Source organism: Vipera berus (assembly GCF_964194415.1).
Source record: "Vipera berus genome assembly, chromosome: 2".
NCBI lineage: Eukaryota > Metazoa > Chordata > Lepidosauria > Squamata > Viperidae > Vipera > Vipera berus.
Genome location: NC_138203.1, coordinates 244470576 through 244490747, shown reverse-complemented (window position 1 = coordinate 244490747; position 20172 = coordinate 244470576).

The following is a 20172-nucleotide window of genomic DNA, read 5'->3' as shown; positions in this document are numbered from 1 at the left end:
AAATAGTTTGAAATTCAGTGTATATATATTGAAATGAGCCTATTCAGAAGAACGAATAGAGACGAGTGGGAGGGAGTTGATAAAAATCAATGTCAGTGCCAAAGTCTCTATCCTAAAAGGTGTAGAAGGGATTGTCACACATTTAGATACCTATGCTTCTTTCCATATCCTAACAAATAAGGGGTTAGAACAAGATACAATTTAAAAAGAATGAGTGGAGTCAGAAACTTTCTACAAAGTTTATACTTTTCTCTTTAAATATTAACCCATTTTTTCTGATTCTGCCTCACTTCATGATATAAAACTTATTTTAGAGATACTGTTTTTTTCTGGTCAAAAGCACTGACAACTGATGATTAATTTTTTAAAAAATGAAATTATCACTGCTTTTAATTCTAGAAAGATTCCTATCTGTTTCAAGAATGAGTTGGGAATAAAACCAGTTGTAACAATCCAGTTTCATTAAGGCAAATAATAAATGACATAAATGACTGAAGGTTCAGCAAAATAAATAAATAAATAAATAAATAAATAAATAAATAAATAAATAAATAAATGTCAAAATGGTATGAAATGAAACATGATGATTAGGTTTCCAACTACACTTCTTAGATTTATATGACTTAGTTCAATGAAGCATAAACAGCTGAAATTAAAAAAACAAAAAACAAAACTCAGCATGGCAATGATTCAAAAAGAAACCCAGCAGGTGTTGAGTCATTTTGCTTGGTATTGATTTTGAAAGTTTTGCAGGTGTTGGGAGTAACATTTTGCTTGACAATTCCAGGAAATTCTGACCTCAGTACATTATTCTCTAAGACCTTCTAGACATTCTTGCACTTGTTTCCTTTATATGCTGATCTTATTTTTTGTGCTTTTTCTCTAGGAACCCTAAATGAAAGAAAAATTAGTGGAAGCAGCACTTCTGGATGAGTCTTACATCATTGTATAGGTCAATGCTTTAAAGTATTCACCAACTTTGCCACAACAGTTGTGCTGTTACATCAGCTATAAAAGTATTATGCAGTGCATAGTTGGTTAATTTTCCTCATGGGGTCGTTTGGGAACTACAACATGATCTGTTCAGTCAATCCCTCCCATTTTGTGATGTATTTCCTCCTTCTTGTTAATTTTGAATATTATCACTTCCTGGACACCATTACATGTGGTCTGCTCTCATGGTAGGACCATTACTGTCCTTGACCTTGAAATACCGTCCATTTCATCATCTGCCACATCTTGTTGTCTGTTGTAAACTTCTCTGCATGCAATAAAGATCTTTGTGGATGACAAAAAGATATTTTATGAATTCAGCTATCTGATAAAGACTGTCAGCAGTGATTATATCTACTTATACAGGCCAGGCACAGGGGTCTCAGCAAGGGGATATATCACTATACAACAGTTGGAGTCAGAATAACAGTAAATCAGGAGACCTTTTCTTTCCACATTCCATTTTGGGTCAAACTTTTTCTATTGGTTCTGATATAGCGTTATATTTACTTTGAATATCACAGGAGTAAGCAGCTGTGTTCTGCTGTAGCTATTAAATCCACCCAAATGAAAACTATTGTTGAATTAATCACTTCCATAGGTCAAAGGTCTTAGAAAAAGTAGTGGAAGTTTGGAACCAAGTGGGTCAATCATCAGTAACTGAGTTTAAATATGCATGGGATAAACACATGTCCATCCGACAAAAATTAAAAGATTAAAAAAAAAATAGTGGCAGTTTGCAGCCAAGTAGATCAATCGTCAGTAACTGAGTTTAAACATGCGTGGGATAAACACATGTCCATCATCTGATAAAAATTAAAAATAAATAAATAAATAAATTAACAAATACATAAATTAAAAAGAATTAAAAAAAAACAAAACCTCAAAAGGCAGATTTTCTTTTTTTCTGCTCTATGTTTCTAAAAGGTGCCCACTTTTCTTCTCCGTTGGTATACAATAGACCTATCATTAGAATACATCTCATTTTACTTGGCACATTGTTACAAAATTTACCTCCATACTCCTCCATTATCCCTCCCATCAGTCAATCTCTCAGCTTGAGTATGTAAACCCTAGGTACACGCTCTGTCTTTAGGTAGCCTTTGGTTAATGCTAGCTTGCTTCTTTTTCAATTATATAATTTGTCCTTTTGGCCTACCACTGGATGGCAGTAGGATGATGTATATGCTACATTGGAATGGTCTTGGTGAAAAGAAAAAAACAACAACAGTGATGTCTTTGCTTGTACCATTCACCTGCTTTATTTGCTAGCTTATGCTCACCTCTTGTGCATCAAGGGACCACTGTTGTTTGATGGTAACTGTATTTATTTAGAACAGTTACACTCCACATATTCTCTAAGACCTTATAGTGACAGACGTGGAGGTTTTATTTCACTCACTATCGTTCAAAATGTGAAATAGATGAGGCTGAGAGAGATTAATCTGGCAGGAGACAGCCCATAGTCTTTCATGGGTTTGAACTCATATATTCCATATATGAAGAAGCACTGAAAGGATGTGTAAAATAGGCCTTTCTGTACTCAGGAGCTGATACGTTTGTCTCTAATTTTTAAGGACACCCTGAACCAGTCCTATATCAACTGCTTCTTGACCCACATATAGGTTTCTCAAGAGACAAATAAGATGGTCTGGTACTCCCATCTATTTAAGAACTTGCCACAGTTTGTTGTGATCCATACAGTCAAAGGCTTTAGCATAGTCAATGAAGCAGAAGTAGATGTTTTTCTGGAACTCTCTAGCTTTCTCTATGTTCCAGCGTATGTTGGCAATTTGATCTTTAGTTCCTCTGCCTCTTCGAAATCCTGCCTGTACTTCTGGTAGTTCTCGATCCACATACTGCTGGAGTCTAGCTTGTAGGATTTTAAGCATAACTTTACTAGCATGTGAAATACGTGCAATGGTGCGATAGTTTGAACATTCTTTGGCACTGCCTTTCTTTGGAATTGGAATGTAAACTGATCTTTTCCAATCCTGTGGCCACTGTTGAGTTTTCCAAATTTGCTGGAAAATTGAGTGTAGCACTTTTACTGAATCGTCTTTTAAGATTTTAAATAGCTCAGCTGGAATACTGTCACCTCCACTAGCTTTGTTGTTGCTCAGCTTTTCTAAGGCCCACTTCACTTCACATTCTAGGATGTCTGGCTCAAGGTCAGTGACCACCTCATCGTGGTTATCAGGGATGTTAAGCTTGTTTTTGTATAGTTCTTCTGTGTAATTTTGCCACCTCTTCTTAATCTCTTCTGCCTCTGTTAGGTCCCTGCCATTTTGGTCCTTTATCATGCCCATTTTTGCATGAAACGTTCCCTTCATCTCTCCAATTTTCTTGAAGAGATCTCTAGTCCTTCCTATTCTATTGTTTTCTTCTATTTCTTTGCACTGTTCATTTAAGAAGGCATTCTTATCTCTTCTAGCTATTCTCTGGAATTCTGCATTCAGTTGGGCGTATCTTTCTTTTTCTCCTTTGCCTTTCACTTCCCTCCTGTCCTCAGCTATTTTCAAAGCTTCCTCAGACAGCCATTTTGCTTTCTTGCATTTCTTTTTCTTTGGGATGGTTTTAGTTGCTACTTCTTGTACAATGTGGTGAACCTCTGTCCATAGTTCTTCAGGCACTCTGTCTATCAGATCTAATTCCTTAAATCTATTTGTCACCTCTACTGTATATTAGTCAGAGATATGATTTAATTCATACCTGAGTGGCCTAGTGCTTTTCCCTACTTTCTTCAGTTTAAACCTAAACTTTGCAATGAGAAGCTCATGGTCTGAGCCACAGTCAGCTCCTGGTCTTGTTTTTACTGACTGTATAGAGCTTCTCAATCTGTGGCTGCAGAGCACATAGTCAATCTGATTTCTGTGTTGACCATCTGGTGATGTCCATGTGTAGAGCCGTCTCTTGAGTTTTTGGAAAAGAGTGTTTGCTATGACCATCATATTCTCTTGACAAAATTCTATCAGCCTGTGCCCTGCTTCATTTTGTACTCCAAGGCCAAACTTGCCTGTTATTCCAGTTATCTTTTGGCTTCCTATTTTAGCATTCCAATCCCCCATGATGATAAGGACATCATTTTTTGGTGTTAGTTCTATAAGGTGCTGCAGGGCTTCATAGAACCGGTCAATTTCACCCTCTTCAGCACCGGTGGTTGGGGCATAGACTTGGACTACAGTGATATTGAATGGTTTGCCTTGGATTCGAACTGAGATCATTCTGTCATTTTGAGGATTGTATCCCAGTATTGCTTTTCCTACTCTTTTATTGACTATGAAGGCTACTCCATTTCTTCTGAGGGATTCTTGCCCACAGTAGTATACCTGATGGTTATCCAAATTAAATTCACCCATTCCTTTCCATTTTAGTTCGCTGATTACTAAGATGTCGATGTTCAGTCTTGTCATCTCTTGTTTGACCACGTCCAGCTTGCCTTGATTCATGGATCTTACATTCTAGGTTCCTATGGAGAAAAAATCTTTACAGCATCAGACTTTCCTTTCACCACCAGATACATCCACAGCTGAGCGTCCTTTCGGCTTTGGCCCAGTCGCTTCATTCTTTCTGGTGCTACTACTACTAGCCCTCAGCTCTTCCCCAGTAGCATATTGGACACCTTTCGACCTGAGGGGATCATCTTCCAGCATCATATCGTTTTTCCTTTTGGTACTGTCCATGGGGTTTTCATGGCAAAGATACTGGAGTGGGTTGCCATTTCCTTCTCCAGTGGATCACGTTTTGTCAGAACTCTCTGCTATGACCTGTCCGTCTTGGGTGGCCCTGCATAGCATAGCTCATAGCTTCATTGAATTACACAAGCCCCTTCACCACGACAAGGCAGTAATCCATGAAGGGGATGTTTGTTTTGCTGTTTGTTAATTTTCCATTTAATTTTTAAACTTATCTTTTTTAAATAAGTTGGATGCTGGGGATATTGTCACTGTGTATATTGATTGCAACCAGGACCTTTAGCCTGAATTTGAAAATAATTTTAAAATTACCATATTTAGTGACATAGTGGAGAACTAGTGCTTGATAAGTTAAATGAATAAATATATAAAAAGTGTCAAACCTTAGGGTGTGCAGAGTGTGTTAGTAAGAGATACTGCCTCTGTCTTGTTTAATCAGCTTAAACAGATAAATACTTACTTTCCTTGGAGAACGGTGTTAATTAAAGAGAACAACTCATCCCCATGTTATAAAGTGTTGTATATGCTGATTATGATTTATGGAAAGTTTTTTTTTCTTTTTTGTGGGGATAGCATACTTATGTAGCATCAACTGAAAATTTTCATCTCCCAGACTTAAACACTAGTGCTTAAACACTATATTTACGAAATATAATCTCAATTCAAAGTCATATATAATACAGCATATGGAAACATACTTTGCAGATGTATGGTGATATGGAAATGGCAGTGTGGAAACTGTAGAATATTATAATCTGGAGAAAGAATTGCTGTGTTCTTGATTCTGATCCTAATGTGAATAGCATTGAGTATCAGGTGAGAAAGTGCAGCTGGATGCATCTTCTAAATACATTTATTTATTATTTATTTATTAAATTTCTATGCCATCCATTTCACTTATGTGACTCTGGGTGGTTTACAACATCATAATAAAAGCATATAATTACATGAATAAAAGTATAGATTAAAAACAGAAAACAGGTTAAAATTTCAAGTGAAAATAAAAATCAAGTTAAAAGTCAAGTTACATACACATTGTTTGAATTTCCCCAAAGTCTATGCATTCCATGTATTGGTAGAATCTTTGGAGATACTTATTTTCTGTGTTCAAATTAAAATGAACACATTTTTTTCAACTTTTTAAATAGATATATTAAGAATGTTCTGCCAAGATACCATAGTCCTTCAATTTCCTCCTGCCCATTTCAATGATGAGCAGTTTTGGACAACTCACATATTTCTTACTGCTTATAAAAATATGAATTTAAGAGCCAGATTACTTTTTTTGCTGTAAGTCAGCTGTATATACTTAAACTAAATGCAGTTAATCTTTGATGTGATGTACTTTTTCCCCACTGAATTTCCTATGAGTCAGTATTTTACTTTAGTTCTTTAATATAAACGTTTATGGATTTTCTGCCTTTTGTGAGGAACTTCCCAACAATAGCTTTTCCTGAGGATGCACGAATAACATGCAGAAAACATTTGTGCATGAATCATTGGTGTTAACACAAGTTTTCCTTTCCAAAGAGTTTTGCATATAGAATCCATTGCTTCCTATATAGGCTTCAGGAAAAAAAGGATCTGGGGCCTCATTTTGACTTCCTATGCTAGGGCTATTGCAGATCACTAAATATTGGTAAAGACAGTTTTTGTTGCTACCATATAGTGACTGTCTGAATTTTATTGGCCAGTTATGGCAATCTCTTCAGGTTGAGAATCCTGGTGACACTTCATATTCTGTAACTCAAGGTACCATTAAAGGATGTCAACTGTCACTGCCTTATAGTCCTGGTTGATTAAAGTAAAGTAAAATCTTAGGTTTCTAAATGGGCTCTTCTGTGTGACATTTTAAAGCTGTTTATCTTTCACTGGGCTGGAAACAAAGCTGGTTTAAGAAATTGCTTCCTTAATTGTTGTTCATTTTCCAGATTTGGCAATATCTAGATGTTTGTTACAGTTGATAGATACCCCCTTGATAATACTCCTGAATATTGTGGTGGAAGACAGAACAATTAATCAGTGGAACAACTTGCCTCCAGAAGTTGTGGGTGCTCCCACACTGGAGGTTTTTAAGAAGAGACTGGACAACCACTTGTCTGAAGTGGTATAGGGTTTCCTGCCTGAGCAGGAGGTTGGACTAGAAGGTCCCTTCCAACTCTGATATTTTGTTATGACAGACTAAAGATGTCTATAAGCAAGACGAGACAATAAGCTTTCAGTCCCCCAAACAACAACAGTTAACTAAAGTTTGCAAATGGTGGTAAGAAAAAGTCAACACAATTTTCAATGAGAGTTTCCCTGCCCTTTCCCACCACTGCTTTTGAATCAAAATCACAGAAATAGTGAGTCTCTTAAGTCTCTTCTCCTCATGCTCTGCATTCCGATAACTGCCCTCCCTCTCTCTTCAGTATTTTTTTTAAAAAAATTTCAATGTACCAGGATAAGAAATAGTGGCATAGTTTATTCAGTAGTACAGTGCATATTTCATTTGTTTCCTGAACTCCCTTCTCTGCCTAGAATTGGCCTCTCAACTCCTAAAAAGATGAATCCAGTAGAACCAGGAATAAACAGTGTTCACCATTATGAAGGTGGCCATTTGTTTCTAAACTACTAAATTGGATTATGAAGAGAGTCAGTGTAGACTTTTATTGACCACCCCGATAGACCTTGTCCAGGATGATTTGTCCTCAGTCGGCACTTCCAACCTATCACAGCTGTAATCAAGAGCATCCAACTTGCTGCAGGCCATCCTTTTATTCTTTCCTTCCAAAACCAAGAAATGCATCCAAATAATAAATGAGAGTTAAGTCTCTACCAGTTTATTAAAACTGTAATTAATTGTAAATGAAAAATTATGCTGCAGTCTGAAACAAAACTACCTGGAAAACTAGTTCAGCATTCGCTGCTTCAACTATATTTGTGTTGTGTGGAACTCATTAATACAGAGGAAAACTTTGAATTTCTGCATTCTTCTCATGCATGGCAATATCAAAATGCCACTTTATATTTAAATCTCAACACGGGATACTCAGAAGTGAAAAAAGATGTATATCTTTCTGTCTCTGTATGCTATTGCCCACTGCAAACAGTAGGATATTTCGTAGTGGCAGCATTTGTGACCTGCCCTAATCTGACTGATAAAGGAGAATATTTATAGCTCAGGGTTGACATGAGGAGTTATGACTTAAGCTTGCTTATTTTCTTGCAGACATTTCATTACCTAAACTAGGTAACATAACATCATCAGTGCTAGTAAGAAGTGCTATTTGCTGTCAGTTTATATTCAGCACTCAGATCAGCATAGATTAACTCCGAGGTTAACATCAGACGAACAATCAAGTAAACAATACCCCAATCAAGAAACTGCCAAAGAAGCCAACAGCAAACATCCCAATCAAAGACTCTCTAAGACCACTCCCATCAATACTGATAGGCAAGCTACTAGAACAGACATGTCAAACACAAGGCCCGGGGGCCAGATCCGGCCCGCGAAGTGGTTTCATGTGGCCCGCGAAGCCATCCTGGAAACAGTGAGGGAACGGTCCCCACTGCCTTGGCCCTGGCCCAGAGACCCTCCTCCTGCCAGAGACCATCAGATCTGTCCCACTCCTGCCCAGGCCCCCATAGGCACCCTTGATGCGAACGATGTAGAGCTGGCCATGCTCACCCAGTAGGCCACACCCACCCAGACCATACCCACCCAGCCCCCTGAGGGCAACCACAATGCTGATGCAGCCCTCAATGAAATTGAGTTTGACACCCCTGCACTAGAATATAAACTGACAGCAAATAGCACTTCTTACTAGCACTGATGATGTTATCTAGTTTGGGTAATGAAACATCCTCAAGAAAACAAGCAAGCTCAGAGAGCACCAAGGACCCCTAATCTGACTAACTCCATACAATGTTGAAGAGAACAAAAATGCAGAATATCTCAACTATTAAAAACTCTACAATCATCAATCAACATAGCATAGGAAATAATGATGTCTATCTCTAATCTTTCTAGGATCCAAAAGCCCACTGGTAGCAACAGAACTGAAAAAGCTTTTTGGATGAGAAGCGAAATATCTTCAAGGCAAAACATTGGTAGCAGCAATACACCATTTCACCAGAAACAATCTGGCAAAGAATAGATGTCAATGTTATGCCCCCAAAGCAAAAACCAGTTTTCAAGTATGTGTCTTCCATTTTGTAATCTAATCATACTTAATCCATAGTCCATAACATCTACCATAACCAGACTCCATTCCTTGGAAAAGGAATATGGATTATCTCACAAGTTCATTCCTACAGGGCAAACATGGGTTTCTCACCAGACTTAGTGGTCCCAATGTGGAGGATCACTAATTCTGGTGACAAATGTTGGGACCACTAATTCTGGTGACAAACCCATGGTTGCTCTGCAGGAATGAACTTGTGAGCTAATCCAGATTCCTTTTCCAGGGCATGAAGTCTGAAGTTATATAAAAGCAACAATCTTGAAGACTTACCTCCATCCTGAGATGGTGTTTAGCAGCTTATGAAGGGTTGTTGTCAGGCAGTTACCAGCAACAGGCCTGCTCTCAACTTCATAAGACAGTTTGAGAAACCAAATCATGATTTTGCTTGGCTTGATGTTTAGGGCACATATTACATTAGAATGCAGTGATTGTTATGGAGAAGTACCATCTTCACTTCTCAGCTGTTGCAGTGCCACAATCCTGACTATCACTTCAGCCACCTGAAATTAAGAGTTTTACCAGGATGCCCCTTTTCAGCCATGATTACCTCAACCACACTGAGAGCATTGGTAAGAACATGATATATAATTTAATTCTATATCAACCTCAATACTGTTTGTTTGTCTGTTTGCTTGTTTTTCTCTTGCACTCTCATGCTGGCCTTGCTGAATCTCAACCAGATGAGAAGTTTAGTTCAGCTTGTTCATTGTTCTGACAGTTATTGGTTTTTCTACTTCTTGGACTCCTGTAGAGATTGTGGCATGTCAGTAATAAAGTAGTGTTCATAGCTCTTGCATTAATTATTTTAAGAGTTTCATCTCTTTTTAAAAAAATTACAATTTAGCATAACAATAAAGCCTAATACTTTAAAAGAACGATATAATGTATGCAATAGGTGGAGAATACTAAAGATAGGAAAAGAATAGAAAGTAAGATTTAGTTTTCAAAATTTGTTTTAAACAGTTTTGTTTATTCCGCACAATTCATTTTAGGCTCTGAGTGATCGGTTCAAATTCAGTAACTGATCACGAGGAGTTTCAAAAACTGGGAAAGGCATTAGCCATATTGGATTTTGCAAATCAAAGTTTTTGCATCCTGCTTTTGGTTTTTTTCTTAAAGCTCCAACTTTAAAATAGTTTGTAGTAGGATATGAAGCAGAAAGTTGCATCCGTGCATTCGAAATAAGCATTCACAGTGGATGTCTGCTAATGACTCGGAAGGAGACTTTACAGACTATGGATTAAGTATGATTAGATTATAAAATAAACACATTCAAATGACAAAGTATCATGGCTGTTGTGGCCTGAACAAGTGACCAGTGCACCGGAAAAAATAATTTTGCCAGTGGGAGCCCGTGGTGTAGAGCTGATGAGTTGGCTGATAAAAAGTAACACTATGATTATTGAGTAGTAAAGTGCTTGAGGACTGAATTCCATTTGATACCCTCCATTAGAAAGGCTGCAAATTGCCTTATTGTATAAGATTTTTCTGTGTGATGCCAACTTCCCCCTATTTATAAGTACGCCACATATTTAGCTTGGTTATACGACTGACATATACTATACCTGTGTTCCCAGTTTCAACCTAATATCTTATCCCCCTTTGAATTAGAAAATGAGCAATCAACTTTTGGTTTCTAATTTGGTAAGAACAATTCTTTCTCCATAGAGAAAATAACTTTTTCCCTTACTCCATTTTTTTCCTTCTGATTGTTTGGGAATTTTGGGAATTATCCTCACCTAAGAGGTGAGTCCAGTTTGAAGAAGACCTAGTCTTCAGAAAAAAAAAGCCAGCACCCAGAAAACAGAGTGTAAAAAGGAATTTTTCAGGTAGCCACAGATAATTCATTTAGAACTTTTTCTCCCTATTTTTCCACCCATTCAATCATATCACAGTCTCAGAGGCAGTCCCTGCCATTTTCTTGGCAAGGTTTTTCAAAAGTGGTTTGCCATTACCTTCTTCCTTGGGCAGAGAGAAAGTAACTGGCCTAAAGTCACCCAGTGGCTTCATGTCCAAGGCAGGACTAGAAATCATGAACTCCTGTTTTCTAGCCTGATGCCACCATACCAAATTGCCACCCCTCCCCTGCCCAATTTAGAACTAAGCAGATTGAAAATTTGATTCAACTGATTCAACTACTCAATAACCCAAATCTATGAATGGTTGCAATCCTGACTCAAATATGATGAATTGCATCAGAGAATGGACTCCAGCTGATTCCAGCTGCCTGAACTGGAACTCAAGTGTATTGTGCTCTTTGAGAGCTAATATGTTAAAAAAAAGTATTTAGGCATCACTTTCACTTTTATTTATTTCACTTTTTGCCTGCCATGGGGCCTGTACTGCTCACCATTTGTGGCTACTGTTGTTATTACATGGGTACATGTGTGCATGTATTATGTATTTATGATGAATAACAGAACGTGGACTTTGTTATATATAAGGTGATTTCTCCAGCTGAGCAAATACTCTTATAACATAATAAAGGTGAGGGAAAATAATTCAAAAGGAATAATTGTCCCTGAGATTATAAATATTTTGCTATCTCAGTGGTGGAACTGATAAGAAACAATAATATTTATAATGCTACATAACCTGCTTTGATATATCTCAATTTTGTACTGTGATATATTAAAATCACAAGGTACTGTACATGCTGGACTTTTTTTCTGCTTGCATAATGTGGGCTGACAGAATTGAAATATTACTTTGTTATTGATTTAGCTTCAGTCCAGGGTTATATTATTAGGTTTTTTAATGGATTATTTCATGTTAAGGGAATAAAACAATCATAACTTTGGGGAACTGCTTTGAACTTTTTGATTCCTCCTGTGCTTTGCAAATTCCATCATTTACTGTTGTTCAATATTAAATATCCATAAGCAAGAGCAAGACTGGAATGTGAAAAATGAGATCAATGACTTTCTTTCTGGCCTAACCTAATCCTGAAAGCTCTTACATTAGCTAATCAGTTCACTTTTACATTAAAGTTAATCCCAGATGATTCTAGTAGAGCTAGGCGCAAATGGCCTTTCAAAATTCTTGCGCCAAAATTTATGGGCAGAAAAATTGGGTGAAAAAAATTCTTCTACAATCTTCCAAATACAGGATTTTCCCTTAAGCAAGATACAAGGTCACTCCTGATGAAACTGAAGAGGGGACAACATTAACCAAAATACAAGAAATAGGAAAGCTGCAGATTCTTGGAGAGACAATTGTGCAATCAAAGAATAAGTATATATATATATATATTTATATATATATATATATATATATATATATATATATATATATATATATATATATATATATATATATATATATATATATATATATATATATATATATATATATATATATATATATATATATATATATATATATATATATATATATATATATATATATATATATATATATATATATATCCCTTGGCTATCTCATTAGTTTAAGAATACCAAACTCCACCCATTAGAAATTTTATGGGAGACTTCCATGGAATATTACTCCAAAGTCTTCAGTTTGCTTGAAGTGCTCTCCTTTTCCTGTTTGAAAAACATCTCAAAAGGCAATTTTCCATCAAACTAAATGAGAACCTGTAGAAAACAAAATGGAGGAGAATTTATCTGCTTTGTACCAACCTCTAGCTGTGATCTGATCAGTGTATATATATGTTTTCTGAGGTTTTTGCGGGTGTTCGTATGTGGATCTTTGGTCATTCGGGTTTTTCCCCGCGTAGAGTTGAAGGTGTAGGAGCAACGTTTCGACGGAATCCCATCCGTCATCCTCAGGCTGGTGGCTTCAGCTTCCTTCTTCTGGGAGAAGCATGTGGTAGTGACTGTTTGTTGGAATATATATATATATATATATATATATATATATATATATATATATATATATATATATATATATATATATATATATATATATATATATATATATTGCTTTTCTTCAGTTCTGACTGAATGGTGGGGAATAGAAAGATTTATATTCTTTGCAATCATCTGGTTGTTAGCATTCTGAAGGTTGGTCATTAGCTATCTGAGAGTTGTTTAAGCCAATTGGGAATTTATCTGTACCCTCAGAGTTACCTGAATCAGAGTGCAAATAGGTGTGGAATCTTCTTGGGGCTGCTGAAAGGACTGTGTTGTAGGCAGGAAATATCCCTTCCTCTCTGTTGGAGAGGGCTGTTCAATTGTAACATAGATGGCCTCTTTGACCCCTGGTCTCTGCCCAGAATGTGGACTTTGCTGTCTTTGAAAGAGTGGCCTTTGTCTTCTAAATGCAGATGGACCGCTGAATCTGATCCTGATGGGTTTGTTCTCCTATGTTATGCCATACATTTATGAAGTTGTTGTTTCATTTCCCTAATGTACAGATCTGCACATGGCTCACTGCATTGCACTGCATATACCATGTCACTCTGCTTATGTCTGGGTGTTTTATTCTTGGGGTGGACAAGCTTTTGTGTTAATATATTCTTGGGTTTAAAGGCAGAAGCTTGTCCAACTCAAAAATAAAACACCCAGTCAGAACTGAAGAAGCTTCTTGGATTAGAAGGGAAAAACTTTCAATGAAAAACACCAAGAAAGTCACTTGCCTCTTGAAAAAGCACCTTTGGTATGATGACTTGGATGACTGAGAATCTCCATAGACATTTAGTTTGGTATAGTGATTAAGGAACTGACCTAAAAACCAGATGATTGTGAGTTCTAGTCCCACTGTAGGCATGAAATCTGCATGGGTGATTTTGGACCAGTCACTCTCTCTCAGCCTAACCCACCTCACAGGTGTTGTGGAGAAAATAGGGGGAAAAAGGAGCATTAGGTATGTTTGTCACCTTGAGTTACTAATAAATCAATAATGGTGAACTAAAAATCAAATCAAATAAATTAACATAACAGCATAGTGTACCACACCACACCACACCACACCACACCACACCACACCACACCACACCACACCACACCACAACCTAAGCTAAGCTAAGCTAAGCTAAGCTAAGCTAACCTAACCTAACCTAACCTAACCTAACCTGATTGCAGAAACAGGAAGAATCAGCCATTCCACCTATTTGGCTAAAAAGCCAGCTCATTTTATTGTAAGAATTACTGAACTTTTAAGAACCACTGCTTTTGCTACTTCCATTTCCATTTATTTATTTTATTTATTTATTTTAATCCCATTTATATCCCGCCCTTCTCCGAAGACTCAGGGCGGCTTACAATCTAAGCACAAATCAATGTGCTTAGCAGTAGCCTTCATTCTATGTATATGCCTGCTTATTAGGGCTTTCGGGGGCCCCCCAAGCGGCATTATTACAAAGTCAGCTTAATTGCCCCCAACAATCTGGGTCATGCAGTAGCTTGAGGGCTATTAATTAATGCAGTAGCTTGAGGGCTATTAATCTGCTAGTAGGAAATATCTTCTTTGATAAGAAGGACTCTGGGAAACTTTTCTGTGGAAGGGGAGGTCAGTGGTGTTCTTTATTAGTTTAATTTTGAAATCTGTTATTATAATATTAGGCTTAACCAGGGTGCAACAAAATGTCAAAAGATTGGACTGATCCTAGAGAATTGCTATATTAAAATAAGGTTCAGTTTGATCTGATACAAGTGTTAGGCTAATTGTGAACAGTAGAAGAATATCTGGGTCTCTTGCCCATTGTGGGATGGGGATTCAGAAAAGCTCTGCCTTTGATGCAATTAATTTAGAACCAGATCCCTGAGGTAGTGAAGCTCTTCTGAATAGACTTTACTGCTGTTTTCATAGCTGAAGCTTTTAACTTTGTTTAAGGATTGTTATATTTAATTTTTGACTACTCTATCAACCCCAATAGTCTAAAGAGAATTTTACACACACACACACACACACACACACACACACACAGAGAGAGAGAGAGAGAGAGAGAGAGAGAGAGAGAGAGAGAGAGAGAGAGAGAGAGAGAGAGAGAGAGTGCTGCATGTCTTATAGCCTTGTCCAAGTCTTTGTCCCCAACTTTTTTAAATTTATTAAAGAATGTCAGTAATGAAGTCCCCCCATCCTGTATGAAAACAAATAGAATTGTTGGATGACAACAGTTTAGCTTAGCAAAAGTTATCCAAAATTTCAAGCAGATTTTTTTTTCCTCCCACCAAGGCCAGTTGATAACTTTTGAGCTTGAAATGATGCAGATCATCTACATGAAAAACACATACTCAGTCCTGGGGCAAAGCTTTATGATTATTAGCAGGAGCATTCAAATGTATATCAATGGCAGTAAGAACCATAGTTCTTATGATTTCTATTTTTCCTGGAGGATATGTGACAAAATAGTTCAGAGTCCCCAAGTGGGCTAGCAGGAACTATATGTGTGTTGCTGCTGTTACTGTTTGTAAAGTCCATGCCAATCACTTCTGCCTAAGTAGGTGTGTGTTTGTGTGTGTGCATGTGTGTGCGTGCGTGTGTGCATGCCATAGATATGTGGCAATTTGAAATACATTATTAACACAAAAGGAAAGGTTTACTTTGCTGTTATTGCTGGGTAGAGTTTTTATTCTTTTTGTTTTTTTCTTTCAAACTGCATTTTCCCATTCTGTCTTTCCTTTTACAGGAAACAGGGTAATATTATATTTCCAAATTCTCTTCTTGCATTGTTTCTTGGAAAGGTTATGATAATACAGCTTAATAAGAATTCAGTACAGTTGCTTCAAGATCCTTGGCAAAAAAAAATCTGGTTTCTTGTTAGAAAATGATTTAATAATTCTTTAACAATCAAAAATTGAGGTTATTTTTGGCTGGGATCAGCTTAATATATTGACAAAGTAACCTCCAAGGAACATTGTGTGTAGAAGTGGATGGCTGCCGTGTCTTGAAAAATGGTAAATCTAAACACTGGATGGCTTAAAGTATGGATAATAGCTGATGAGACAATTGCATTTCAGAGAAAATTTTGCAATCTTCCTCCAAAGGAAATGATATGACAATCAACTGGATCTGCTTAAAATCGAATTTGCATGCTTGCTCTTCTGTGCAGTGGCTAATACTTTGTGTGATCTCTGGCTGAATTGTCACCATATTTTTCCCCCAAGCATTTTAAAACTGTCAGTAGAAATGACTTAAAGAAGCAATGAGGAAAAAAAAATGTTGTAAAGTCATTTCCTCCAAATTCGGTGATCTTTGAATTTCTTGAACTTCCAAGTCTCTGAATCCAGGGAATTCAACAGTTAGTGATTTAATAATTTGCAAGTCAAAGCATGGGGAGGTGTGGGGGGGGGGAATAGTAATGTCATCTTTGGTCTTACATCATGGACAACATCTGACTTTGAGGTAGGACAAAGAGGCATGGAGTCTGAAAAATCCATGTCTCAGAAAAAGTTGGACCCAGAAGACTTTAAGTTGTGTATGTCTGCTGAAAAATGTTCAGAGCTGCCCCCTAAAAAATGATGATACCACTATATGGCCATGGGACAGATTATGGGATAAAGAAGCAAAACAACTGCAGAAGCCAGAGAGATCAACTTACTTGAGAGTCAGATTGGTTATAGCCAAAAAATAATTTAGATCATTTCAGCAGTGGGTAGCTCAAGATTTTGGGAAATATAAATAATCCAAGTTGCATAGCTTATCTATGTGGGAAACTTACTTCCTGACCTCGTCTGTCTCAAGGAACCTGACATGGATAGCCACTCTCTTGGTCTCCATATCTGGTAATTAGTTTGAGAACTTTGAAAGATTTTGCCTTCATCTTTTGCCTATTTCCCCCCCCCCCGATAACTACCTTTGAATTCATACTCTTAACACATGTGAACAGTGCTTGCCATGAGATGAAAACCAAAACAAATGTGATTTAAGATGAACTTCAAATGATAGATACTTTATGTGAAACAATGTTCACCCACTGCTGTTTGAAGAGCTTATCTAATTAATTAATAACATTAATTAAATTAGATTTGTTTAAAATCAAGTTAGGCAATATTTCTTGGTTATGGGTTTACATTTAACATTTCTGAAGATACAGAAGGCTGAAATATTTTGCTTTTTTTTAGTGATGTGAAATTAAATGTATCCTCTTGATCAAAATGGGAAGAAAATATGAAATACTATGCCTGTTTTGTTTTACTATTTTGCAGAAAAATAAAGAAATCTGAATAATGTGCACTTAAAGCAAGTATCATTAAAACAAAATTAATAGCTGAATTTCAGAGGATAAGTGATTTTTCTACATATCTATGGCAGCTATTGACTTAATATATAATTACTGTAATTAATCACAAAATAAGATTTATAACCCTAGCAAAAAGCTCTAGAAAAGAATCAGGGCTACCATCTAGTTAATAACATCTACAGGTGAAACTCGAAAAATTAGAATATCATGCAAAAGTTCATTTATTTCAGTAATGCAACTTAAAAGGGGAAACTAATACAGTATATGAGATAGACTCATTACATGCAAAGCAAGATAGTTCAAGCCATGATTTGTCATAATTGTGATGATTATGGCGTACAGCTCATGAAAACCCCAAATCCACAATCTCAGAAAATTAGAATATTGTGAAAAGGTGCAATATTCTAGGCTTAAAGTGTCCCACTCTAATCAGCTAATTAAGCCATAACACCTGCAAAGGGTTCCTGAGCCTTTAAATGGTCTCTCAGTCTGGCTCAGTAGGAATCACAATCATAGGGAAGACTGCTGACCTGACAGTTTTGCAGAAAACCATCATTGACACCCTCCATAAGGAGGGAAAGCCTCAAAAGGTAATTGCAAAAGAAGTTGGATGTTCCCAAAGTGCTCTATCAAAGCACATTAATAGAAAGTTATGTGGAAGGGAAAAGTGTGGAAGAAAAAGGTGCACAAGCAGCAGGGATGACCACAGCCTGGAGGGGACTGTCAGGAAAAGGCCATTCAAAAGTGTTGGGGACTTTCACAAGGAGTGAACTGAGGCTGGAGTCAGTGCATCAAGAGCCACCACACACAGACGGATCCTGGACATGGGCTTCAAATGTCATATTCCTATTGTCAAGCCGCTCCTGAACAACAAACAACGTCAGAAGCGTCTTACCTGGGCTAAAGAAAAACAGACCTGGTCTGTTGCTCAGTGGTCCAAAGTCCTCTTTTCTGATGAGAGCAACTTTTGCATCTCATTTGGAAACCAAGGACCCAGAGTCTGGAGGAAGAATGGAGAGGCACACACTACAAGATGCTTGAAGTCCAGTGTGAAGTTTCCACAGTCTGTGTTGATTTGGGGGGCCATGTCATCTGCTGGTGTTGGTCCGCTGTGCTTCATTAAGTCCAGGGTCAACATAGCCGTCTACCAGGAGATTTTGGAGCACTTCATGCTTCCTTCCACAGACGAGCTTTATGGGGATGCTGACTTCATTTTCCAGCAGGACTTGGCACCTGCCCACACTGCCAAAAGCACCAAAACCTGGTTCAATGACCGTGGGATTACTGTGCTTGATTGGCCAGCAAACTCGCCTGACCTGAACCCCATAGAGAATCTATGGGGCATTGCCAAGAGAACGATGAGAGACATGAGACCGAACAATGCAGAAGAGCTGAAGGCCGCTATTGAAGCATCACGGTCTTCCATAACACCTCAGCAGTGCCACAGCCTGATAGCTTCCATGCCACGCCACACTGAGGCAGTAATTGCTGCAAAAGGGGCCCAAACCAAGTACTGACTACATATGCATGCTTATACTTTTCAGAGGTCCGATATTGTTCTATGTACACTCCTTGTTTTATTGATTGCATGTAATATTCTAATTTTCTGAGATTGTGCATTTGGGGTTTTCATGAGCTGTACGCCATAATCATCACAATTATGACAAATCATGGCTTGAACTATCTTGCTTTGCATGTAATGAGTCTATCTCATATATTAGTTTCCCCTTTTAAGTTGCATTACTGAAATAAATGAACTTTTGCACGATATTCTAATTTTTTGAGTTTCACCTGTATTTATTAAAGCTACTCTTTTGCTACGTTATCCACCTGACAACAAAGGCTTTTCACTCACACTGCTAAATACAACATTTTCAGCAGATGAGCATATACTGTACACCTGCAGTAGATTAAGTTTGGGGTCTACAGTCCAAAGTAGTACATCTGGAAGTAACATCTTCCGGAAGCAGAGAAGAGGGAAAGAGGGGCACCCAATATGCAAAAAACAAATGATGAGACAAATATGGAAAGGTATGGTAAAAATTTGGCATTGCATTGCTTGGCGAACAAAGGAGTGCTTGCAAGAAATGACCACCAATTTAGATAATGAGACCAACAAGATTGGCTTACATATAAATTTTGAGAAGACCAAGTTTATGCAACTCAAAAGTGCTCAGGATAATATGCCTATGACAGTCCGTGGTCAGGCTATAGAACAAGTCTAACAATTTCCATATCTTAGTAGCATTATGTCTATCGATGGAGGTATAGATAAGAACATTAACTATTGAATTGGAATGGCAATGGCCGTGAATCAACACATGCACCCAATTTGATCTATGGCAGTCATAAGTATTATCACAAAGATAGTACTGCAATATATACTTGTGAAACATGGAAGCATATAACCAAGATGACTAAATGGTTAAATGTTTTCCAGAAACGTTCTTCAGAAGAATCCTTCATGTCTGTTATCATGACGACATCACTAATGAAGAAGTACTACAAAGATCAGATTTAGAACACCTATTGAGAACTGTGAATGAACATTGAATTTGGCTTGTTGGCTATATCTTAGTATGCCTAAAAACTTGCATTCCAAAAATTGCATTACCTTGGGGACCTCTTGGAGGAAAGAGAAAATGAGGCCAACCTCCAGAAACTTGGCGTCAAACACTTAAGGAAGATCTTAAGATTATTAATGTCCCTTGGGACAATGCCAAAGATGCTGTGAATGATCAAAACTGCTGGAAAACATTTGCTGCCTATTGTACTCTGCACAGGACCCAATGATGATGATAAAAATATGTTGGTCTAAAAAAGAAAATCCATGCCTTATGTGTCTTATCCAAACCTCCTTTGAAGGCATTCAAATAACACATTATATATTCCTACATGAACAAATATATGTAAATATTTTCCATACAGTATTCTTCTTTTGGATTCTATGTCTCCCTCTTCCTGTTGCTTCCAAAATAATGTTGTATCAAGCATCCTAATGGAGTGATTTATCTTGTCCATATTGTTTGTAGTATGTCAGTCATTTTTATTCATATATTTTGCAGTATTTATAGAGAGAGAGAAAGAGAGAGAGAGAGAGAGACAGAGGGAG